Here is a 17,795-nt window from a genome sequence, read left to right on the forward strand (position 1 = left end):
AAAATAAGCACCTGATTTACTAAGGCCAGGGCTAATTACACTGCACTGTAAAAAATTTACATGTAAATTTACAGTAATTTACTGGCAGCAGAGTAGCCAGCTAATTGCTGTAAATTTACAGCAGTATTACTGTAAATATAATTTACAAAATAGTACTGTAACTTTAATTACAGTACTATTCTGTGATTTTTATTTCCATTTACAGCAATTTCATATTGATATCTACTATTACTGTAATTTTTATTACACTACTATTCTGTGATTTTCATTTCCATTTACAGCCCTGTAAATTTAATTCACAGTATTTGGCTTTCAATATAGCAATATAATGGCAGCACTACGTTTGATCTAGCTACTTAAAAACAGAGCAAATGCAATTTAGTGTAAAACATTTTATTTGACTGACCAAACATTTTTTAAACAGACAATGTTATGTCATTTTAGAACAAATGCAAAAAGGGATTTCAGCTGGGACATATTTAGACCAACAAAACATTCCTCACACTGCCGTCCCTCTCTTCCCACTCTACCTTTTCCTGCTGCTCTGTCCCTTTTACTATAAAACATTCTATTAGAACATTTTTGGACGAACTAAACATTCCTCACACCACGATCCCTTTCTTCATTCTCTCCCCTTTCCTGCTCCTCTGTCCCTCTCACCTCGTGTTGACTAATTTCCAAAGTCCCACTTGTAATCCATAAGCTTGCGCAGAAGTGTGGCAACGTGTGGATTGACATTGTGTGGCTTCTTTTGCACTTCTCTTCCAGTCTTCTTTGACACCACTTTTCCTTGTTGGGCTCTTGTTCCCTTCTCAGGATTTATATCGATGAACCGTCTGAAATTTTTAGATGGAAAACACAAAAAAATGCACAAAATAAATACATGCACTTAGCAATCCGATTAAAGTTGGAGTCAGTAAGATGGAGAGGAGAGTGGACTTCACAGGTGAATCTCCTGAGAGTCATGCATGAAACAGGCAACATGGAAGTAGTACCATCTGTATGTAGGTGAAAGTGTGAGAGCTGCTGACCTTTGAATGAACTCCAGCGTACAAGCCGCCTCATCCTGGTACTGCAGGTTAAAGTTGTAATATGACGCAAAAAGTACTGCAAGGCCAGACACAAAGGTGGTCCCCTCACACACCACCTGGCCCTCAATGCTCAGCATCCAATGTGGAGTATCACCTGAAACAAACAGATTTCATATATTTCCAATAAAGAACAATGAAAGATTAATGCTTATGACTGGTAGCATTTGATACAATATACTTAGAGCACATACCAACCAGTATCAACCGAGGACTGGCAGGCAGGGTAAGTGCCTCTTCGACATCAGCAGCTGATGCACCTGCCTGCAGAAAAAAACGCCAATTATTTGTGAATTCTTACCTCGCTCACAACATTGACCTAGTCTTGTAGAAATGGCTGTGGAATCCCACAAACTGACACATTTCCTACTGAACAGGAAAAGTCCATTCCATTTCATCAGCTTACAGATATAAACAAATCAATAACATGATACAAAAGTCAAAAAATAAAGAAATCTTCCCAACCTGATTTGACTAATTTGATGACCTGCCCGTTTAATAATGTTCCAATTACATTCAAAACAAAAACTGTCCTGCCCTAGGATTCCACAACCATTTCCCCTGGACTTAAACGCAACAGACTCTCAAAAAAGCATGACACACATGCAAGATGTCAGCCACATGCATCCAGCATGTCTTTGGACCATTGCCTGTGTCTTGGCTGTGCATGTCCTAAGAAATGAACATGGTGAAGTAATTATTGATAATCACTGAGTACCTACAAGCAGAAATACACATAGGCAATGCAAGCAATGTCACACTACAAGCATTAACAAAAGACAAGTGCATTTAAGAGAAAGGAACTTACATCAGCTTGAAGGAGAAGTCCTTCCTTGTCCTCCTTGAAGTGGGCCAAGAGAAGTGGCACAGTGGAGGAGGCTACATCAACTCCCTGTCCTTGCAGGGCAGACTGGACATCTTTGTTGCTTGCTTTCTTGGATAGCTGCTCAGACAGGATCCACTAGGCTCTGTGGGAAGACACCAACACAGAGGATAAAAACTTGACCAACATCACAGGACATTTACATAAGATTGGACAACACTGAACTGCAGTGTGTGTGTACTTACAGTCACTCAAAACACCACAGGCATTACATCCTGGGGAAAAAAGGAACATGTCAATGAATGATCTGACAAAATCCAAAGATACCTAACCCCACTGAAATACACACGTACCTATCAACATCACTGTGGCCCTCATAGACTTTGCCCCTAAAGTGAAATGAGCCCAATAAAATGGCAGTTGTTTGAAGCCTTCAAAGAATTAAGCACATATATCGGGAGATATTTCTTCATTTTAAAGCCTTGTTGAAACAACTGAAGCGACCTAGTCCGTATTTGCACGGGCTTTTAATTTGAAAAGCATGCCGGAAGTGTTTCAATAAGTTTGTAAACAATATCGACGTTATTAAACGCTGATAATGTTGTTAATATGACTGTACGGTGTAACGAGAAAGTCTGTCGCGAGCGTAAAAACGTTAGCATACAGCGCGAAGTCGCGCTAGCCTTATGCTAATAACCAGCATAAGGCTAGCATTCCCTAATGAACGTAGCATAAGGCTCGCCTTTATGCTGGCTGTTATCAACATTAGTCTGGTTCTTACCTGAATTGAATCTTTATTCGAGCAAGGAAGTGTCTCTGTCGGACGTAGAGCCAGGTTGGAGACCGAACGCCGAAGCAAAGGTGAGGAGGGAAATGCGTTCCTTGAGACTGGATTGGCTACACGGCTTTCTGCAGCTGTGACGTTGCAATTCATTACAGCGATCTGCTGTGGATTCAAATATCGGCGCGGGTTGTCCACACAAGTCTCCCAGAATGCAATTTTCCTTGCAGCAAGTTGCCGTATTCCACAGAAACGGGAGTGGGCTGTAGAATTTCACCGTAAAAATACAGCAATCATTAACAGTGTGTCAGCTACTGCAGCTGTGTCTGTACATATAAAAAGATTTGTTAAACTGATGCAGCGGGAGTCATTAAACAAATGTGTGAGAGACTGAAAAAGAGCTGGAAGGTGGCTCATAAAAAAATACAAGCAACAGGAGTGCAGCGGCAGGGTCAGTCTTTTTCGTTTGTTTGCTGGTAAAAGTCACTTTTTGTCTTGAGTTATGATTACTGCTCTCTTCTCCTTCCTAAAAAGCTGGTGTTTTATATTTGAACTGATCCAGTGAAGATCCTTTTCTGTGGTGCGCTCTCTCGTTTTTTTCTGCCGTCATGTGTTGACTTCTATTTGTTAGGTTAATTAAATTTTCTCCTTCCCACCACAACCACCCTTTAATATGCGTATGCAAATTTGCAGCCACTTCTTAGACCCCCAGATTTTTCCATGCAAAATCGACCCTCGTAAATTGCATGAACCTTAATAAATCCTGCAAACCAGCGGAACTCGCGCTCACCCAAACTCATCCTATCTTCTTGGTATTAGTGTGATCCCTAAAATGCATAAGCAATAAGGAGAGAGGTGCACTCGACTGATTGCTCTGAAAACATACTCCACATGTGAGGAAGAACACAGCTCCACAAGTTGTCCAGCTGTATGCAACTACAATGGCAGGGATGCACCTATTGAATGAGCGTCTGATTTTTTAAAAATCTGACTCTTCAGATGACCTTGAAATGCCCCCTTTACATGTGCTTTGCCAGGCTGAGCCATGATCACACACTCTTTGAGTCTGTCCATCCCAAGATGGCCTCCTCCCTTAGCCGAGCCTTGTCTTAACTGACTGGCTCAACACAGGTGCGGTCAGGCTGGCGACTGGAGAGAAAATGTCTGACCATGAGCAGCTTTCAGTGCCTTTTGTTGCTCCGTGCTTTGGATTTCTCTTCCACTCCTCTTCATAGTTTTCATCTTTCGTCAACAGGCTCACTGTTAACTGAAAGCTTTCCTTAGCGTTGGCTTTATTTTTCAGCCCCAGAGCTTGCTGCTTGAGGTCTACATTCAAGGGACAAAACCCTCGAGACGCTGGAACAAATGAGGAAGTGAGGTGACGTCGTTGTTGAGCAGCAGGAGGTTTTGCGTGGAAAGATTTTAACGTGGTGGATCGCCGTTTGTTTCCTGTTTCTAACCAACAGTCCATGATGCATCCCCACCTTTAACAAAGTCCTTATTAACTTAACCCAATCATGATCTCTTCCTGAGCCCAACCAAACCCGAGCCTTAGCATTGTCACATTCTAAAAATTGATTTATGTTTCAACCGTGATCTGTAACTGTATCGGAAGTCAGGGACAAATTATGTCATCTCACCATTAGAGGCATCCGATCAGAAAATGCTTTTATGTGTCATTGTAGAGGGCACAGACGAGGCTGCTGCTGCTGACTCACAATGAAGTCTTTCCACCTGCAAACCAGCAGGAGTCTTTTATTGTGATGCAGCTATAGGCAATGCAGTGTATTCATCTCTGAGATTGGCACTGCATTGTTAGGGGTGCTATTGTTCAATAAAAACTGGTCTACAGAATGTGGACGCTATTTTGTCAGAGGACCAGTTTAAATATTCTGGGGGGCGTTACATTACATTACTGTGGTTTGTCTGAACCACCACACCTCCTTGCCTCCTATGCCATAATGCAAAACCATGTTGTGCTACCAACAGCATCGACTGTGGAGAAAAAAGCTGTATGTTGTTGAACTGATGTTAGTCCAAATGGAAGTCACACAAGGTAGATGATTTGCTCAAACAAAAACAAGGATTTCAAAGACAGAGATTTATGTGCATTTTAATGTCCATTTCATGTCAAAATGTCACCAGAAATGTGTGTGCACAGGACAGGAAAGGTCAATGTACAGAAAACTGCAGGACGTATCTCATAATGTACCACGTCTTATAACACCATTCTTCTACAAGCACCTGCCACTGGTTTGTCATAAAACTCATAAAACAGGAATTCATATTCACAGTGCTGTGGTATGTGTCCATACAGTGGAACATAGATCCTCTCTATATTGCTTTCCCAATGCCGTCCTTTAGAGGAGCTAGCTTGTATGAGGAGCACAGCTGCTGTCAGTGCCCTGTAAGTGTGTTAAGGCATGTTTGCTCCTGGTAGGATGGTAGCAACACAGTAACCTGACAACAGACTTAATGGAAAGTCTGTGTCATAGCGAAGCTAATGCCCATGAGGAGAAATTAGGTGTTGTGAACGATGGAATTGCATGAGCAGAAAATGGGAGTTGATGTGTTTTACGTCGACATGTATTCTGCTCGGTGCCCCTCAGGTGGTCACTGAGTTCTTCCACATGATAATATGGGTCTTCTTGGCTAAAAGCTGCCTCACCAAGAGGCACTTTGAACAACTTTTCATATAGCAATCCACTTAGTACACACTGTGATGGTGCTTCTATCACTGTGACTGCTGCTGGTGGAAGTAATTAAGTAGTGGTAATTTTACCTGTTTATGCATTAATCAAATTAAAAGCTACAGTCATTTTACAAGTCGTTTAAAATTATTAACATGAATATTTCTCCTCTTTTTCTTTTTTTATTTAGCATTAGTATATATATATATAACAGTACTCAGTGATTTGGTAGGTGCATGTTAGTACAGTATAGTATATCAGTTGAGATAACAAGGATAAATGGTAAAATGCAGTGGCAGGAGTAATATTCAGATCATGCACTCATGTTGAAGTACAAAAATAAATGTTGTTCTGCAGAAAAATTGCCCCTCTGACTGAGATATTATTATATATTCGATTTCTAGATTGATTACTTTTGCAGCAGACACTAGAGATTTTTTTTTTTTTTTTGCAAACCAACAAGGTAATTCTTCTAATTTAAAGTCTTGATCTGAAAAGTAGCTAATAACTATAGCTATCGCATAAATGTAGTGAAGTAAAAAGCGCAACATTCCTCCCTTAAATATAGTAAATCTGAAATATTAAGCAGCAAAATTGTACTTCAGTTCATTACTTGAGTAAATGATCTTGTGGATCCACTATTATGCATGAGATGCATAAGACGCATAAAAGATCAACACATATTTTAATAGACTCTATTCATGGTTATAATGCAGACTTATATCAAAGACCTGTGTAAGATATATGAGGCTCATCTCCTCTGGATGATCTTATCTAATAATAGACTGTTCATGTAGAGCATACATTAAACCTGCACAAAGCACACTGCTCTTTGTGATGTGCTTGTCAGACAACATCAGGGAAGTTGAGGTGAACTATTTCAAACTGTTGCTAGCTTGTGTTCTGTGTTGGGCCTGAATAAAGACACCCAGAGGTTGGTAAGAGTAGAAAATAAGGATTTAACTAAACTTCTGAGGCAACACCCTCTAATCATACGTACCTCACGCTACCTTATTCCCTTACAGTGCTACTGGAGCACCTTGGCTATGCTTATATGTTTATTTTCATTAGCGAGTAAACTGGACAACATTTACTGCACAACTCATCTCTCGCTCTGCAAGATAGGAGGATTTCAAGGGATTATGGCAACAGGAGTCTGGCAAGTGTTTGCTGAACATCTTTCACAAATATTGGCATGGCATGGAGAATAAACAGCGCTACGATCGATGGCTCGAGAGCGATGTGGCCCATGCCTTGTTAAAAACCTCCTTCAGAAACAGGTTTCGGGGGGATTCCTGTAACGTCAGGAGGATTGCTGCTGGAAATGGAAGACAGAGCAAGTTTGAGACACACAGCACGGCAGTGGCGGCTAATCGTGGTTACCTGACATGCCAGACAAACGAGAACCATTCTGTGGGTGACAGAGCAAATGAGATGTCCATCGAGGGCGCTGGCTTTGATAGGCTTAGAGGCTCCCATTGAATTCCTAACTGGATGGCGAGGGATGAGTCTAGGAAGATGTAATCCGCTCTGGAGTCAATGGTCATCAGAACCGAGCGAGACAGTTCAATAGACCCAAGATGAGCGTGGAGCAGGGGATGAGAATGCATCTCAGAATGGATGGTTCGGCTCAGGAGTGCCCTCTGGATGACTGGTGAGCTCCTTCTTTTTATGGACAGTTGGAGACAAAATAGCCGACCTGCAGTACAGGCAACAGTCTCCGTGAAGGTGGTGCTGTTGTGGTGGACGACCCTGGTCGACTCAGTTGAATGGGCTCTGGAGGGTAGCGTAGAGGAAAGAGGTAGCATCCAGGTAAAGGCAGCTGTGTTTGGTGTGGGCAGAGGACACGAGGTACCATACAGTGATGGTGGCTCTGTAGATCTGGGTGCAGACTTTCTAGGAGGTCCTAATCTTCTGGAGCAGTCTTCACGGGTCGATGTTGGTATCCAGATAAATCCACAGCGGCAGGTAACGTCAGGTTTTGCAGGAGAATAGAGTTTCTCTGAAAATCTTTATTGGTTTGTAAAAGTAGACGGACTTCACCCATTTTATTGTAGAGAGAGTGCACATTTGCAGAGGGCCAGGAGCGGTGTACGGCGTCCATTCTCACTCCACTTCCAGAGGGCACCGGCTCGCTAAGCGCAGCAGCACCACACAGGGCGCTCGTGTGCTGGGCAGCCTTTCCTGTTTCCTATGGGGAGTGTTCAGTCATGCATGTCCTCTGATGGACTCAAAAAAGTCATGAAGCAGTTGGCATTAATTCCCTGATGTTTAGGAGCATATTGCGATCATGGCTGTAGCACATAACGAAAAAATAAATACATACTGAAACACCGTGGCTGCCAACATGGAAGTCAAGCACCAAGACTGAAGTAGTCAGGCAGAATGAATGCATGAAGGATTCATGACAGATTGTTGAACCCTCCTGGTAATTTTGTGCTACAGTTGAATTTTGGTGCCATTTTTTCACCGGTTGGGTCCCCCACTCAGGCCGTTCAGTTAGACCCACACCAGCATCAGGTTGATCCGCCCTCTGTTTAAAGCAACGACCACAACCTTGAATTCTGACCCTTTTTGTTGCACCACTCAATCTATCACGGCTCCTTTTTTTTCTCCAACTCATTAGTGTCAGACGGTGAGATGAAGTAGGGATATACTGTAGAGGACACTTGTGATTCGAAGATAGAGTAGCTGATCTCCTTCTATTGGATAAGAAATTAGTTTTTATGCTTTACTGTATGCGCCCTAGTTGTTTGATGGTGCGTGTCCATGAAGCCTCTTGAGAAGTTTACTTAGATAAATAGCAATGACCCACAAAAATTTGAAGAGAAAACCATGAAAATGTTGATTTGAGGTACAATAGGAGGTATTTTGGCCGTATGATATGATTGTCATGTAGGACATGTCATGTAGGATTAAAATTTATTATAATACACACATTTTACCTTAAGCACCATCCAGCACGCACCAATAGAAATCTCTCTGAGTCGACTTTTAAATGCTGTCAGACGCAGATGCTGAATCCACAGTCATGTCGGACAAAATGCCTAAACATCCGTTTTTTTCTAGTGTTTACTAAAATCTGCAGTGAGTGATTGGCATTTATCCATTGTGGAACAGGTGCCGCCCATTGAGTGTACTTTGTTTTCATTGTGCTTTTATATTTTTCTCAGCTTACACAAAGTTAAGGAGGTAAAATCCCCTTTGTGTTGATGTGCAACTAATGCCAAACATGGGGTCATGTCCCCAGACTAATACTTTTAGCTTGACCATGTAATTTAAAAATAGGAAAAGTACAACAGTATGGGAAATATTCTGATTTGTGTTATGAGCAGATTGATTCTCATGTCCGCCCAGTGTTTCTGTGCAGCATCTCTACTGCTGGTTGTTTGGCAAAAGACGCTGTGAAGTCATTGCACTCGTCTGTTGTTTGCTAAAAAGGGTTACTCATGTGCAGATTTGTCTACAGACCAAATGAAAAATGTTTTAAATTGAGCTTGTTACAATAGATCGTGGCTAGCTGTTTCCCCTTGGCTCCAGTTTTTATGCTAAGCTAGGCTAACCATGTCCTGGCTCTATCCCCATACTTAACATCTACTTCATCTTCTGACATCTGCTTCATTGTCTCATTTAACCGCTTCTTATTTATGCTATACACAAAATCATTCCAGATGACACATTTAAAGAGTAAAATCTAACTGTGAAAACAAAAGTGAATTTAACAATGTAGTATACAAACTGTCCTTTGCTCCAATGAGCATGTTTTTATTGTCAGTTGTGATTTAATTCTTCTTAGTTTAAGCAATCTGTGTCAGGAAATCAGACATGAGGCCATCAGACATCAGAGCAGGATCCTCTGTACAAGCTGCATGTGCAGCTGCTGGTTTTCAGGACGATTCCAGTTCAAGCACTGCTGTAAATCCCTTTGAAACTTCTGTTTCATAAAATCCTCCATAAATAAAATTCATTTTTTATCATTTGTGGGACATCCGAACATGTCCTTGTTTTATTTAAATAAAAAATCAGATCATGACTCTCACTGACAAAAAAAAAAAAAAAAAAAAAAAAAGCAGCTTCAGAAGATTATGACCAAACAGCAGCTTATATTTGACGGAAGCCAATTGTGCTCCTGCAACACTGGCTCTATCCGGCTGTGTGCACGTGCACATGCACACATGCACGTGCACACACACACCGTAACCCAGATATCCTCAGATCGAGGTAAACGTAGGCTTAGGAATAATGTGCCTCGCCTGACAACGTTCAACTGAAAAATAATGGAATCGTCAAGCTACTGTCAGATTAAGGAAGCCACCTGCCCGTGTTTTCTTTGATTTTTCTGTAAACCTGTCAGGTTGAGCTTGCCTGCCTGTTGGACTAATCTTCTTGAAATCACTCCATTGATCGGCCATCCTCTGTGAAACTACACGCCTGTTAACATGTAAATAAAAACATGCTTTGAGTGCAGAAAGAAAGATTTGAGGTGAATTTGGGATAACAGAACAGGCACAGAAGCCCAAACCGTACAGAGAGATAATATAATAATAATAATAAATAATTCCAAAAAATTGTAAAATAATATGAGAAAGAAAGCAGACAAAAACCGTGTTACCGTGTAATCAGGTATGGAAGACCAAACCTGCCATATTAGAAAATTAATGAATTCGAGAAAGAAAGCAAAGAAATAATAGGAGAATGCAAGCAAAAAGTAACCAGGTTAATTAAGTGCATAGCAAACACACTTCCACTGCTGTAATTAGCGTTTTAAAAGACAACGTAAACCACATTGTAATTTATGTATGGCAGATAAATTTAATCATCTGACAATCCTTAGGGAATTAAACTGAAGGAATTTTCAGTTGGGAGTAAAATAAATTATGCATGATGGATTTCATACTAGATTTTAATGAAGATTGATGTCACTTCCTTTATATATTTCACATTTTTATTTATTTGTATGGTTGGTGTATTAATAATTTCTTATTAAGACAGTTTTGGTAGTTTATTATATGAGAATTAAAGCTGTTAGGGTAATCTCTCTATTCAGGCAAGTTTACACAAAACTCATTAACATAATTGTTTTCATTTCATCTTCATGATTTTCATCTTATTTTATTTATGTTAAGTAAATTCAAGTACTTAACTTTAACGATTCTTGCCAATCTATACTGTACAGTAAACAATAAAATAAAATAATATGACGAAGACAAAATAAACCAGGTTACAATGACCCTGTATGGAAGGTCAAACCTGACTAATTAGAATATGACTCAAATAATGATGAAGCAATGAAAACAACCTGTTTTTACTCTTGCTAATTGTTATGTTGTGTGTGAAAGCAGATAACTAGTTGAATTTGACACATCTTGCTGTTTTAAGATGGAGTTTTGCACAGAAAGAAAAATCTGAATTGTCACAGAGCCACAGAAAAAGCCTGAGCTCTTATGATCGCAGCAAATTCTCAAAGCAAACTGACTGCAACCAACTCTCCCGAAGTCTCGGTAGGTGGCTACCAACTGGCTGCCTTTTCATACTCAAATATAAGGAGGTTAAAATTTGCATGTGTGCAGCAGAGAATGCACAATGACTTCACAGGCGCAGCCAATCTTTGGCTGCCATTGTTTTCCAGATTAGATTTCTCTGCCTCGCCATCTTGGGAGAAATCCAGCACTCGTCTAGTTCATCCCTCAGCGAGATGCCTTTGAGAGCGTCAATTGTGAGGCAGAGTAGAAGCCGTTTTCTGTAACTGCATTCTGTGAGCCTCCAAAGGCCGAGCAGATTTAGCAATTAGAAGCCATTTTTATGCAAAGGAAGAAAACGGGTGAAAAAAATGGGTCAAATCCAGCACGATGGGTTGGAAATTATGCAACTGGTTCGGGGGAAGTGTTGACTTTAAAGGTGTTTCAGGATGTTTTTCTTCAGGCCAAACAGTGGAATGCTCTTGACCGAACAAGCCAATCATCAGACTTCAAGTCAACTGAGTGTCTCACCTGCTGAACATTTAAGGAAGTCATTAGCTCTGGAAATATCTTAAATCTAAGAGAGACAACAAAACTCCAGGAAGCTTTACACTTTTCTTTGTGTATAGATTAATCAACACGTCACCTGAAAGGGACGCACCTGAATCCCAATATGTTATTTGGAAAAGCACAAAAAAATACTGTGGAAAACTCAGCTCGTCTCCAATATTGTGACGTCTGTGCATCATGAAAACACAGGTGCTGATTCGTGTTGTGTATGCTCATCGGCTGAGCGTCGGGGGGATGCCAGGGGCGCACTCTCACCTGGGCCGCGCCGAGCAGTTTGTGAACAGCACAACAATGCATGATGATGCCCAGTGCAGGATGCTGCGTGACCAGCAGGTGCATGCTGGGTCTGGCTGAAAGCTGTGCAGAGACGCCCACGGTCGAACCTCCAGCCGTCACTCCGACATCTGCTGCATTGCTTCTGAATTTGGTCCTTCAGAGACGCAAAACATAAAGCAGAATATGATCATCTGCTTCTTTCCGAAGCTCTGGAACAAACTACCTGCAGACATCGTGGAAGCAGCTCGCTGAATATGTAAAAGGAAGCTAAAAACGTATCTCTTCTCTTTAGCTTTAACTAGCTTTGACCTCCTGATGCAGGCCTGAAACTTTTGTGCTTTGCCGCTCACTTTTGCTGCAGTTCTTCTAAAACTTTGTATTTTATGGATGGATTTTATGCTTTCTATGTACTCTGTTTTCAACTTTATTTTATTTCTATTATTCAGTGACTTTCCATCTTATGTTATGCCTTGTCGTTATTTTCGTTCCTTTTTCGGTATTATTATCAAGTGGATTTTATTCCCCATCTTACTTTTTATCACAGTTTTTATGTTCATTCTATGTCTCTTTTTATGAGAAGCACTTGGGGCATGTGATTTATTTGTTGTGAAGCACTTTCAGCTGCATTTTTTTGTGTGAAAGGTGTTATAGAAATAAAGTTTATTGTTAGCATTATTAAGCCAAACTAAACTATTTCACCTCCTGGCTTCTAATCCATACGTACATTTGGTATTGATCACAACATGTTGTCCTATTTCTTCAAAGCTGAAATGTGACATTAAAGCTCATCATCCTCTGGTTCTGCCTCCGTGGGAGGCACAAACACTTGAATTTGAATTGTATGTCAGTGACGATGCTACAGACCCTGTTGCGTGCTTTGGTGCACCTCTCCAAGGAAAACATTGAATCTTCTTAACTGTCCCGTTCTCCTCTCAATTACATTTCTTTTTCATTTATCTGCCAAACATCTGCTGAAACATCACCAATCACACCACGACAGCTCTATATTTAATTTACTTCTGCAATGTCAAGGACAGCAGGCCATCGCCCTCAGATGAACATTTATCTGTTCTGTCAAACATCAGCTGAAGGCCCACAATCTCATTAGTAATAATTAGAGTAGTAATTTGTATCAGATTTTATCTGTTATAATTAAGCCGATCACCAGCGATCTTCCAGACGTCCCGATCGGAGATATCATTTATAACCAAGTGACACCCAAGATGGACGTCGGTCGTGTTCAGATTCATTAAATCACTCTGACTGAGTACCTTTAAGTTATGAGTGGAGCCAGAACATTTGGACACAAGCTTCCATCAGTGTGGAAAATTATATTAAAGTACCACACGAACACATTTCGATAGAGTTTTGTAGTGATGTCAGCTTTTGTTTCAATATGTGTTCAGTGTTTTATTCAAGTCGTGTCCGTTTTCCACAGTAGCAGCAACGTGTATCTGAGGTGTTCACGTTACCAGGGTAACGCACAGAGGAAGTGGACTGGACCACAGCTCATGTCTTCATTAGGACAATACGGCTCATAGTCACGGTTGTGGAAAATTGGCGACAACAACGAACTGCAAACAAAGAAAAGTGAAATCAACAGAGCAAACTGAAATCAAAGTGATTCAGCTCACACCTAATTCGTCACAGGGGATTAAGGCGAATTCTGAGAAAGACCCGTTTGTTGGCCGAATAACATAATGGTTTCCTTGAGTACGCCGGTCTTGTTTGAGTGTGAGTTTGGTGTCATGTGGTTGTAATTAAATGCTTGACTGGCCTTTTTCCTCAGTCCCTCTCTTTTGTTAACGGCGGTCTCTCTGTCAGTTACACGACGGTTATCACGGTCCTTCACCGAGAGTAAAATTCATGAACTGATTATTTAACTGACACATTACCACATGAAATGGAGTGATGGCTTCAGTAGCTCTCCAAATCTCACAGGCCCGCACATCACTGAAGGGTAGATTATCATTAGTGTTATACTGAACTCTGCAGATTATTCAGCGTGTCTCGGGTGCCCCTGGAAATTGTAGCCCCCCTGAGACCCTGCAACTCCAGGCCTCCCACAGGGTCTGGATTAAGACAGCACCGGGGAGAGGCGGTCCAAGAGGAAAACTTTGCTTCTATCAAGACGGACACCTTGAATGAAAACCACAAGCATCAAGCAGGAGCAGACCCACAGTTTGAAATCAGTCATGATTTTGGAAATAACGACCCGCTGATACCAGACAGAAAGAGACAAAAGCAGACTTCATTTCTAGCAGGTGACAGCTGAAATGAGGTTTGTCGCTGGTAGATTTTAGCCGTAACTGTGCAGCTAAAAGGTCTTAAATACGCACATGATGGTTACATGATACGGAGCTGAAAGTCTGAGGCTAATTCTGCTTTCCCAGGGGAGAAGTTGATGAGGTAAAACATGAAATATATCATCTTTACTGAACTGTCCTCAATTGATTATATGTCAGAACGGATTAGCACATTTTATTTATGTTCTCCACAGAGTCACAGCTTTTTTCGAATCAGCCTTGCAGCATGCGGGACCGACTGTGGAGAAATACTACAAAGTGGATATGCTAATCATGAGCAGAGCTTTTTTTAACGTAACCTGAAAACCTACAATATAACATAGCAGCATGGCCTTGGAAGTAATGGCGTCTCTCCTGTACGATAGTTAGCCAGATATGCTAACACTTGCATTTTATTTTAGAGCATGCAAACCCACTTTTTAATCAATTTCTTACACTTTTGCTCATGTATTTTTGGTTTTTAGAGAGAAAATCTGAACTCTTTAGATGTATTGTTGTTACTACAGCCCCAAGCAAACATCTTCAACATGCAGAGTAAGCCTGTTATGCCTTGTTAGGGCTGTTTAGCTAAGTTTAGATAATCCAAGAGTGGGTTACAGAAATAAAGAGGAAAATCAATATTAGCTTGTTATCGCAGCGGAATGGGAAAGACCTTTGCAATCGTTGCCGTTCTCTCGCCCGAGATTATATTAGATGAATCCATCAAATGAGAGGATTTATGGAATGAAAATCAGCCTCCGCTGCAAGCAGAGTGACCCAAGAATGTAGCAGGGGAGGTCATCTGTTCAGGTGTGCACACACACACACACACACACACACACCAGCCTTTAACACCAATTCCATCACCGTTTCACCCTCAGCCTGCCTTATCTATTAAAGGGCGGTCCTCGTGAGGAGTCCTGCAGGAGGTCAAGGATATCGCTGCCTGTAATCTCCCAGGACAGAAATGATACAATTCCAGTTAACTGTCTCAGGCCAATAATGACATCGCGACGCCTTTAAAATTCTGAATCCTGTCAGCGGCGCTCGCTGTGGCCTGACACCGGCCCTGTGAGGCAGTATGATCCACTAAAAACGTGGCCTTCCGTCCCCCCTGGGTGAGTACGCGCTTGCTAATGGGGTGAGTTGGATATTGATGGAGGTCACGCGGTAAAGACGGTAAAATGGTTTCGGTGCAGTCGGAACCAGGAGGGAAAAAAACCCAAGACAGTGAGCGAGATTGCTCGAGCTGCTCATTCGTTTGCAGACAGCTGGTGGTTATCAGCATCAGGCCAATATAGATAAACAGACAGTGTCACTTACCGTGCAGAGCTTATATATTTAGTTACGGGCTTTCACAGGTCGCCCGTGTAGTTGATTACAGAATGTCTTTCATGGCCGTGCATTTCATTTACTGGCAGCACTCGGTATGTTGTTTTGTTTGTTCTGTTAGAAAAGATGAGGTGAGTTTTTTCAGTCTGACTGCAGATGGAGCTTATAAGAAAATGAAATGTTTGACCCCGGACTTCCTGTTCATTATTTCTACATTATGCATTTATATATGTTTGATATTCCTTTATTTCCTCCCGCCTCTCCTTTTTCCATCTGTCTCACCCGAACATCAAACGCTTCCTGCATTGTTGGATGAGCGGGACATTTGGCGAATCACGTCTCCAGTGGTTATTTCCATATTCTTCAGGCATGCACCTTATGGCCGGACCAAATGTTTTCCGCAACTTAGCAGAATCCCCCTCCCTTACGAAGGACCCCACAGATGCTGTAGCTAATGCCATTAACATTCTCCCTCCAGAAATGAGTAAAACTTCTCAAGATGGATGTATTAAAAAGGCCGTTCACGACTCGTTTGAACAGGAAAAGCTGAGGAAACTCGTCACTTCAAGGACAGATTCTCCCCCCTTGAACCTGCTGAACATCTCAACTCACGCATCAAACACTTTGAGCTGCCGCACTTCTTTATTCTTACTCTTATTATTATGATTATACACATCTCAAGAGCGAAAAATCAGTCACTCAGTCACACTTTAGCCTTTAAATTTCAGACTTTGGAAGTGATTTCCACTAGATTTGTCAACCTTGGACTGCTGACACATCATGTTATCTTCAGCTGAGCTTCAGAATAATTTTCATTCAGAAAGAAAACTGTGGATTTTGTCCCCCATCACTCACACCGAAGTCGCTTTAAGAGAGGATTTCTTTTGAGGCAGCATACGCAGGAGAAACAATCACAGCAAACCAAATCTCTTTAAATGTAAATGTGAGCACTGTTTTGAGACAGACTGAAAAAAAAAAAAAAACTGTGATCCAACTCCAAACCCTCCCAGCCCAAATGTCACATTTTCTTTATGTCACACGTAGAAATAGAAAACAAGACATTATGGCTGAACACACAGTGCCAGTGACTGCACGCGAAATGCTTGCAGTGAGGAAGCGTTAGCGAGCCGGCTCAGAGCTCACAGGATGAATCAGGGGCATCACAGCCATTTAAAATGTGGGGGTGTTCTAGGTTGTGGCACATGAGCAAAATTTTCTGACTCTATCATCGGGAAAATTAGCTAACAATTATCCATTAATGTTTAAATTTTTATATTAAAAAAGTAATATATGGCCGAAGATAATAACAAAAATGTGTTTTTCCTCAATTAAACATTTATTCCAAGAAGAACAAAACCTCTTTCAGAAACAATTCCAAAAGATGTCAATCATATGAAACAATACCACTGAGGTGATGGTAGTTTGGGAGCAGGATTTAAGTTTTCAGTCAAAGAACTCCCTAACATCTAACTCAATCTTTATTTATATAGCACCTTAAATACAATTAAAAATGCAATTCAAAGTGCTACACAAACTAAAAACTTTTGACAGAAATACAATAAAGAAGAATAATGAACCTGTCCCGTAACGACCCCGCAATTTTATTGCTGTTTCGTGATCCAGTTTCCTACCGTCAGTGAACGCCTCTGGTACGGATGCGTGCGTGTGGTTGGATGAGGAGGAGGGGGCGGGGCGAGAGTGAGGAAGTGTGCCTGTGTGTGTGTGGATGGGAGAGAAGGGAAGCGCGCGAATGAGGAAATGAGGAAAGATTTTGGAGACTGTTGAATGACTGTTTGTTGTCTGTTGGTTGCGACCGACAGTAAGGTGAGACCAACTCTCCGTCCGTTTCCTGGATCCAGTGGGACGCTACAATATATAACCTCAGGAAAAAGTAGGGGGTATGAAATCATCTAGTTGTAAAAGTGGGGGTGTCGCAACCCCCCCATCCCCCACTGGTGCGACGCCCGTGGGATGAATGAGACACCTCGCATCGCTGCGTTTCCCTGCTTTGAGTCGAGGCTAACTGCATCGCCGCACCTCCAGTCCCTGCTAACGAGCTAACGGATCCACCAAACTCCAATAAAACAAGCTAAACGGAGAGTTCTGATGGTGTTCCTCAGCTCTTAGCTCACACCGAGTCAAAATATGCTTATATGCAATGTTCATCTCAATTTAAACTCTGTGAACCTACACATAGAAAGGTGTTACAGGTGTGTTACAGATAAATATACACCAACTAAATCTCAACTGCAGTGTGCGCCGTGCAGACCTGTGATTGGCTGCTTTAACAAACGTCTACGTTCTACATGTAAACACATTCACCTACATGTGACCTGAAGAATTTCAGCTTAACGCACAACATTTCAAGGTTAGCAACTCGTTCGGCAAACGTGCACACCCGCAGCCGCGTCAACGCACGTTCAGACATGTCGGCGCGAACACACACACTCAGAATGGACCCAGCCTCTGCTGACATTGCAGTCAGGTATCA

The 17,795-nt window shown here is 41.6% G+C and overlaps 2 long non-coding RNA genes across 2 annotated transcripts; both read right to left on the reverse strand.

Moving 5' to 3' along the window:
- Positions 1 to 669: 669 nt before the first annotated feature.
- On the reverse strand, positions 670 to 1,966 carry LOC121604678. The gene is made up of 4 exons (XR_006006758.1): positions 1,897 to 1,966; positions 1,283 to 1,352; positions 1,032 to 1,185; positions 670 to 836 (listed from the first exon to the last, which is right to left on the reverse strand). It is a non-coding gene; the product is annotated as an uncharacterized LOC121604678 (long non-coding RNA).
- Positions 1,967 to 1,984: 18 nt separating this feature from the next.
- LOC121604679 lies at positions 1,985 to 2,809 on the reverse strand. Its single transcript, XR_006006759.1, has 3 exons — positions 2,693 to 2,809; positions 2,157 to 2,186; positions 1,985 to 2,056 (listed from the first exon to the last, which is right to left on the reverse strand). It is a non-coding gene; the product is annotated as an uncharacterized LOC121604679 (long non-coding RNA).
- Positions 2,810 to 17,795: the final 14,986 nt, after the last annotated feature.

The sequence above is a fragment of the Chelmon rostratus genome, chromosome 3 (genome assembly GCF_017976325.1).
Source record: "Chelmon rostratus isolate fCheRos1 chromosome 3, fCheRos1.pri, whole genome shotgun sequence".
NCBI classification, from domain to species: Eukaryota; Metazoa; Chordata; class Actinopteri; order Chaetodontiformes; family Chaetodontidae; genus Chelmon; species Chelmon rostratus.